Raw genomic sequence first — 8,586 nt, forward strand, 5'->3', positions numbered from 1 at the left:
ATCCTGGCCCATATCTATCTATAATACTATAAAAAGGAGAAGTGATGTACAAGTTTGTAATTTTACCACATGTACAAGTTTTTAAGCAAGATATACAAGAGTGTGCAAGCCAATACAACAGAGATATGGATTTATTTTTAAGACACCTTAGGGCTAAAATTGAGATTTTGCAACAGGATTGAATGCTGCATTCATTGTCTATTATAGCCAACTCTTCACTATCTTACTTTATGGCTATAACTGCCATGGTGGTGATTACAATGCGCTTCATTTCTCATCTTCCTACTCTCTCTATCTACTTCTCTCTCTGCTAAATCTTAACCTTGTTACTTTTCTCCGGTTCATCCAGATTAGCAATCGCAAAACAGGTAATTTCCAATCACATATAATCGTTGATATATCCTTTTCACTCATCTCAGTTTTACTAACAATTTGTTCTTTGTGTTTGTATTAATCCGGTAAGATTTCTTGTAATACCACCACATCTTTTGTTAATGATTTTTGGATTATGATGATTTTAGTTCTGTGGATTTATGTGATCAATTTGGGTTGGGTGTTCCATAATGGGGTTGGTCATTTGGAGCAGCAAGTGCTAACCCTAATTTCACCCCCAATTTTGCTTACCACCACATCTTTTGTTAATGTTTTTTGGATTATGATGATTTTAGTTCTATGGATTTATGTGATCAATTTGAGTTGGGTGTTCCATAATGGGGTTGGTCATTTGGAGCAGCAAGAGCTAACCCTAATTTCACCCCCAATTTTGCTTTTGTGTGTAAGGCTTAAGCTTATGAAGTTGATTCCGATAATATCAGCCATCAAGGAAATGTTTTTTTTTTTTTCAATCTTTGAGTTGTGTTGTCACAGGGTGGGTGGATATTAAATCATGAAGAAGTTTATTTTCTATATGCTTTATGATCACACAGTTTCATTTGTATATATTATTTCTTAATCGTTTCCTCAGAGGCTCGGAGAACAATGCAGGACCTGAAAATGCTAGAGAACATGATAGCAGTGAGGTTCGTGCACCTTTACTGGAAAATGGATGTTCTTTATGGTGCTCCAACGCTCTCTGGGTATGTATAGTTTCTCATATTCGCTTCCATTGCCTTTTGTAATAATTAGAAGCTTCTGAGCAGTCAATAGCGGTGGGATAGCGGTTATCGAGCCTTCCAAAATAGCGTAAACTGGCCATTCCATCTTTATCTAGAGTAAACTGGACATTCCATCGCAGACCTGTTGCCCCGGCCGGAAAATCCCCCCGCTGATTCGCTGGCGACCAGTGCTGTTGCTTGCTCCTCTCGGTCAAACAAGGTATGCACAGATTAGGGCAAAATTATTTCAGTTCTTTATTTTTAGGTTTTGTTGATATCATTCTTTGATCCCCTTTCAGATTCACACCTTTATTTGGAAAATTGAATTTAGGTTTTTTGCTGATTTTTGTTTAATTCTTGAACTGTATCGTACTCTGGTTCGGTAAAACTAAGATATTCGTGAAGCTCTGTATCCTTTTGAGGTAAAGTGTGTACCAAATAAAAGTTCAAAAAATAAAGTAGTTACTCAAAAAAAAGGAAAAAGTAGTGGAAGGTTAATACTGTGATGTATTGTGGTGGATGATATGAATTTGGTCTATGTGAATGTTTTACTTGTTTTACTTTCCGTAAATCATCTATTTTACTCATCTTGCAGTGTTGCCAAATACCAAGAAGCAAATCATGGAGTATATACTGTTGTCACATTCCCTTTCCTGTTTGCTGTGATGTTTGGTAATTAGGGGCATGGTATATGTATCCTGCTGGCATATTTCTCAAGTCAGGTAACTAGGCCAAAACAAAACTACTATGTATCTATACTTTTTGACATTCGCAAACGGAGACTGATTTTTTAATGCATTTTCATGAATACAGAAGCTTGGAGACGGTACCGAGTAGTAAACCATTGGGTAGACCAGTAATCCGGAACGGGATCGTGGGCATGTCGGATCCGATGATGAATAATAATATCGTTAATAGCGGTGCGTTACAGGGTGGGGTGGGGGTATGGTGGGGTTAGGGGTGCCCGGTGTGGTTGCGGTTACTGTCGGGTCGCCCGCAGTTTCGTCAGACGGAATGGGGAAGAATAATGGAGATATGTCGTCGGTTTCGCCTTCATCTTATGAGTTTACTGGGATTGTAAGGGGTAGAAGAAGCGGGACGGTTGAAAAGGTTGTTGAACGAAGACAGAGACGAATGATAAAAAACCGTGAATCAGCTGCTAGATCGCGAGCTCGTAAGCAGTGTAGGTCCATGTTCGGGATCCAATCCGTGATTTTCGTGTTCATGTTCATAGATGGAAGAGATAAGAGAGGATAAACATAACAAACTTTGTATTAATCCGGTAGTAAACATTACAAGTCGGCCCGGTTACATGACAACCGAACTAATACCAAAGAAGTATACATCCGGGGAGAAACCAAGTGGTGATTTCTCCCGGTGAGGTCTCAGACCTCCATTCTCTCTCTAGCACACACTTGTGCTCTCACTCTTGTGTTGCAAATGACAAAGTGTTGGTATTTATACCAAAACAAACACTGCAGGTCGAAGGATCAGACTGACTGGTCGAAACATCATCCTTCGATCAGACAGTCTTCGAAAGATACTCACATACCTCGAATGATATCCTTCGATATCCTTCGAGGTCCATCCTTCGATGGGTATCTTTCGAGCTCATCGAAGGATATTCATAATCCTTCGATGCCTTATCCTTCGACACCAATAACAACACAGCAACTTTGTCTAGCAACACACACACACAGTCAAACCAACAACCCTCTCGTTTGACCACTTCAAACGAGCGGGTCTATACACGTTCGCTTGACCGTTTCACTAACTATTACAAATTCAGCATAAAATAAAACTAATCTATTCGACAAGCATCGGACACAAAATCTGCATCAACAAATTCCCCCTTGTCCGTTGCTGTCGAATGCTGAAATTGCAATTGCAATCAATCTTCAGCCAAGTATTCATCTTCTCTGTGTAGACAAATTCCCCCTTGACCGATGATCCAGGTAAGTAGCATCCTGATGCTCATTGTATAAGATTTCCCCCTCAAAGTACGCGTATCCGTGTTGAGTGTTGTGCAATTTCCTCAAAAGGATCAATTGACCGATCTTCCGCTGATCTTCCAAAACTCCAACCGGCATATGATAAAGGTTCCATTCTTAAACAACTGCATCAAGTCTTGATCTTCAAGTGTCTGTGCAAAACATTCCACGCTGAACCGTTTGAATCACCAGAAGATCATAAACTCTACCACCTGAGATTGCGTTTAGAATTTTACCGAAGAAATTCAACAAATGAAAAAATTTTTATCCCCCCATTTCTTTGGCAAAATCTCTAAACCTTAACAGATTCTTTCCACTTCAAAGAAACTGTCGTCAAATATTCACCAATTCCCTCCACCAAGCGGAACTGTTGTGTTTGGCCCATAATAGTCACGTTACCATGTTTGTCATTGCATCGGTAACCGTGACTACCCCACATTTTCAAACATCAAGTCTTCATCATCTCTTGTGTTCATCATGCTGCATCACCCCGCGTGTTCCCAAATCCCGTACGAATTTTGATGTTGAAACTTTGAAGCCCGGTATGAATAATCCTTGCGAACACCCGACCCGACTCCAAGTGAATTAAATGATTAACCCCAACACACTGTCTGAGTTCATAAAATTCCACAACACCTGGATCCTTCGAAACATCTGCATCAAACGAAAGATAAACACCAAGACAGCTTCGAAAGATGATCTTTCGAAGTCTTTCGAGCACATGTCACATATCTTTCGAGCATCTTTCGAGCACATGTCACAGATCTTTCGAACACCTTTCGAAGTTGGACATGGCTGATCCTTCGTACACCTCAGACTTGATCCTTCGAAGTCTTTTTGATCCTTCGAAGAACCTTTTGATCCTTCGAAGAACTGATGATCTTTCGAGCACTCCTGTTCATCTTTCGAATCTCCTTGATCGAAGGATGATCTTTCGAGGTCGAAAGATATCTTTCGATGGTTCTGACACAAGGACAGAAAGTACGACAGGTTGGTGAAAAGTTGATGTGGTAGGTGACCAACTTTCGCACATTTCGAAGCATGAAAATTTGAATTTTGAATTTTGTTTCATCCTTCGAAAAACTGTTCAATCTTTCGAGGACAAACAGCATCTTTCGAAATTTTAAGCTGTCAAGAACATCAAGAACACGGAGGACTGTTCATCTGCAGATCTGACCGAAAACACTTGTACACGTTGTTTTGATGAAGAAAACTTGAGTATTTTAGAGAAAAACATAAAACCCAACACCCGGTTTAGCACAGATCTGGATATCCGGGTCCAGATCTGGGTTTTTCTCATTTTCACCTTTTTACATCTTGAACAAAAACCCACAAAAATCACAGATCTAGAGCACATGTGACTTAGTAAACGGTTAGTTTTACTAAATCGGGCACCATGGCTCTGATACCAATTGTAGGTCCCTTTTCTCGTAGGATCGAGAACAAACCTAAACCTTGTTATACTAACCCACTAGCGAGTGCGGAATCCAAGCTAGCGGGCAAACCGGGATGATGCAAGAACAAACACAAGAACACACAAAGTTCACCGATTAACACCACTGTATTAATACGTATGAAGGTTTACGGTTACAAGCACAAGGTTTACAATCTGTTTGCAAACTCTCTAAAGTGTGTGTGTGTGTGTGTTTTCCAGCAGAGTTTCACTAACTCTCCAAATGTGCATCTCTTTTAACACTAACACACTGCATGGGTATTTATACCCATACATAACAGGTCTTGGTCGAAGGATCGATAGATGGTCCGAAGGATCATCTGTCGATGACAATGTGTCCGAAAGATCAGCATGGACATCGAAGGATCATCCTTCGATGCCTAATGGTCGAACCATGGTCGAACCATATCTTTCGAGCACCTCGAAGGATTAGCTGTATCCTTCGAGGCTATCCTTCGATCCAGACAACATCATGTTGTCCAAGTCAAACTAGGAGGATAGTTGACTTGGTCAACTTACAGACTGATTTAGGACATCGTTTACATACAGACCGAATACAGACAAAGTACAGACACAAGTGCACCAACAAACTCCCCCTTGGCTGTAGCTTTGTCTTTATCTTGTCTTTATCTTCTGTAGATGTAGACTTGTCTCGAACTTCGACAGTCTTTGGTCTTCGAGTTTCCAAAACTCTGATGTCCTTTCATGTCTTCAATGTCGGAGGATCTTCAAAGTCTTCACGTCTTGAAAGTAGAAAGTGTATCAACAAACTACCCGTATCATGTAGGAAGTGTGTTGACAAACTCCCCCTTAACATAAGCTCCCCCTTGAGTTATGCTCGTGAAAAGACTTTATCTTTATGAAGTGAGATCCTTGTGGTGATGATGATGGCCAGCGGCAACTCGATCATCTTCATCTTTTGAGCGCCTTCTCGTCGTGTCTTCATTCCAAGGCTTGTCATCGACCATGTTCTCCTAGCCTTTAGAATCTGCACATGCAAGAAATCTAAACGCGTAATGAGAACAACTGCTTGGAATAGTATAAACAAATGACACACGAGTGACCATGTCAAAATCAAACCCCGTCCGACAGTTTGAAAGTTTAATAAATTTATCAATTTTAAATTCTAACTTTCAAAATCTGCAAATTTTGACCGTTTATGAAGATTTAGTCAGTTCGGTTTTCAGTCAGGTTTCAGGTAACGAAGACTTGAGCTCCAACATCGTACGATCGAAAATAAAGCAGAAATAAAATCTTTTTGGCTTTTATAAAGTTTATATTAAAACAAGCCTAAAATCTTTTTGGTATTTTTGAAATTAAAAGACAACAATTTAAAATCCTTTGAGTGTTATCAAACGACATCACCGCTAATGTCGTGCTGATATGCACCAAACGATGAAACTGTTTAAAAGAACTAATAAAGGTTAAGCAGTAAATAAATATATACAAACATTCTTTTTGCGAGTTTCGAGGGTAAGAGAATCATATCAGTGTACGGTCATGCCAAAACACTCTTGTTGTTTAGTTAGTTAACATTAAGATAAGCATCCTATAACAATTATCGGTATTGTTGTCCACTTAAGCTCAACTTATCAGATGTAATCATGTTTAGAGGATACGTTAATGTATGATTTATACTTACCGACCGGTGTTCATCCACATCACGACACATTCCCGTATCAAGGTATGCACGAGAGTTCATCTTACCGGTGAGTATACCGATTATCATCTGTTTGACCGTATAAAATTGTGAGATACTCACTTATTTTGATTTGAAAACAAGTCCTTTGTGATATAATCACTTATTGATGAGGAACTTGATTTTCATATGCATGAGGGCACAGGTGCAAGTCCGTGAACAGGTCAGTACTTCCGTACAGCAGAGAGACGAACTTGACACCCGGATAAATGTGATATTTTATCACTTATTTGATTTGGACATGTGATTGTTTATCACTTATTGAGGTCGAATGCAGTATGCAATATGTACACGTATGTATAGTATCATGGAAGATCTAGACTTGCGTCCCCGTTATTTTTCGGTAAAAGATACAACCATGATACCCAGATGATAAGCAGCATAAAGACCGAATATCTCAGAACCTCGGCAATCTATCAAACAAAATTTCGGTACTAAGACCATATGCCAATGAATGGTTCCCACCTGATCTTCAGTCGATTAAGATTTATATCACCCTGCACACTTTAAAATGATTGTGAGCCTACCGATACATCTTATATAGAGCTGCTTATCGTTTTGCATTTAAGGTTTAAAGAGGTTTGGATAGACCACTGATGTACTATCATTTTCTCTTTTTCTCGCCAGGAAACTCATTTTTGTTTTTCTATTGTTTTTGTGTTTTTGAATTTTTCAATGTTTTTGGATTTTCAGATTTTGGATTTACTCCCCCTAAAATCAATAAACTAAGATAAATTTAAAAACACACAAAGATATTTACAAAAATGATTTTCCGATGTTGGTTTTACTCTTGCTTGACCTTAATGCCGTTTACCAATAATAAAAAGTCAAATCTTGATTTGTCAAATGCTTTGGTAAATAAGTCGGCACGTTGGTCATCGGTGTGGACCTTAACAACATCGATTAGCCTTTTCTCAAAGCAATCACGTATGAAGTGATATTTGATTTCGATGTGTTTGGTCTTTGAATGCTGCACAGGATTTCTAGTGATATCTAAAGCAGCAGAATTATCAACGTAAATAGGAGTAGTTAGGAATTCAAAACCGTAGTCCCGCATTTGTTGTTGGATCCAAAGAACTTGGGAGCAACAACTTGAGGCAGCAATGTATTCAGCTTCGCATGTTGATGTAGCTACACACGTCTGCTTCTTGCACTGCCATGTGACTAGGCGATTTCCTAAAAACTGACATCCAGCCGTTGTGGATTTGCCGTCGATTTTACATCCGCCAAAATCAGAATCACTGAATGCGACCAAGTCAAAGTTATTATCCCTAGGATACCACAGACCGGTGTCTGGATAAGCCTTCAAATAACGAAAAATCCTTTTGACAGCTGCAAGATGTGAGGCCTTCGGGTTGACTTGATATCTGGCAAGCAGGCATGTTGGGTACATTATATCTGGCCTTGATGCTGTGAGGTACATAAGGGATCCGATCATCGCGCGATAGTACGAAGGGCTAACAGGTTCACCCTTCAAGTCAGGAGTAATTCCATGATTAGTTGGCAATGGGGTACCAATAGGCGTTGCATCGGACATTTGGAACCGGCTCAAGATGTCTCCAACATATTTAGTCTGATGGATGAATATCCCAGACTTCGTTTGTTGCACTTGTAGGCCCAAAAAGAAATTCATTTCCCCCATAGCACTCATCTCGAACTTATCCTGCATGATGCGCTCGAAATTCCTACACAAAACATCATTAGTAGAACCGAAAATAATATCATCAACATATACCTGAACCAGAAGAAGATCTCCATCTTGTTCTTTGATGAAGAGAGTACAATCGATAAGACCTCTTCGAAAACCGTTCTCCAACAGATATGTAGATAAGGTTGCATACCAAGCTCGTGGCGCTTGATGAAGACCATAGAGAGCTTTGTTGAGCAACCAAACCCGATCGGGATGGACAGGATCTTCAAAACCTGGAGGCTGTTCGACATATACCTCTTCTTCAACCACACCATGTAAAAATGCACTTTTGACGTCCATCTGGTAAACCTTGAATCCTTTGAATGAGGCATAAGCCAGAAAGATCCGAATAGCTTCCAGACGTGCAACTGGTGCATAGACTTCGTTGTAGTCGATTCCTTCTATCTGACGAAAACCTTGAACGACTAAACGAGCTTTGTTCCGAATAACTACTCCACGGTCGTCTTTCTTGCACTTGAAGACCCATCGAGTGCCAATCTTCTTGTAATTCTCAGGCTTTTCAACAAGCTTCCAAACACCCAGCTTGTGAAATTGCTGTAATTCTTCCTGCATGGCCTCAACCCAAGCACTGTCTTTCAATGCTTCTTTCCACGACTTTGGTTCTTCTTGTGACACATAACACGCGAAGGACCAGTCAT

At 39.9% G+C, this 8,586-nt stretch overlaps 1 long non-coding RNA gene across 1 annotated transcript; it reads left to right on the forward strand.

Annotated features, from left to right (window-relative positions):
* Nucleotides 1–203: 203 nt before the first annotated feature.
* On the forward strand, nt 204–2,028 carry LOC110881689. Its single transcript, XR_002559856.2, has 4 exons — nt 204–368; nt 965–1,314; nt 1,690–1,816; nt 1,908–2,028. It is a non-coding gene; the product is annotated as an uncharacterized LOC110881689 (long non-coding RNA).
* Nucleotides 2,029–8,586: the final 6,558 nt, after the last annotated feature.

This window comes from Helianthus annuus, chromosome 10 (genome assembly GCF_002127325.2).
Source record: "Helianthus annuus cultivar XRQ/B chromosome 10, HanXRQr2.0-SUNRISE, whole genome shotgun sequence".
Taxonomy (NCBI): Eukaryota; Viridiplantae; Streptophyta; class Magnoliopsida; order Asterales; family Asteraceae; genus Helianthus; species Helianthus annuus.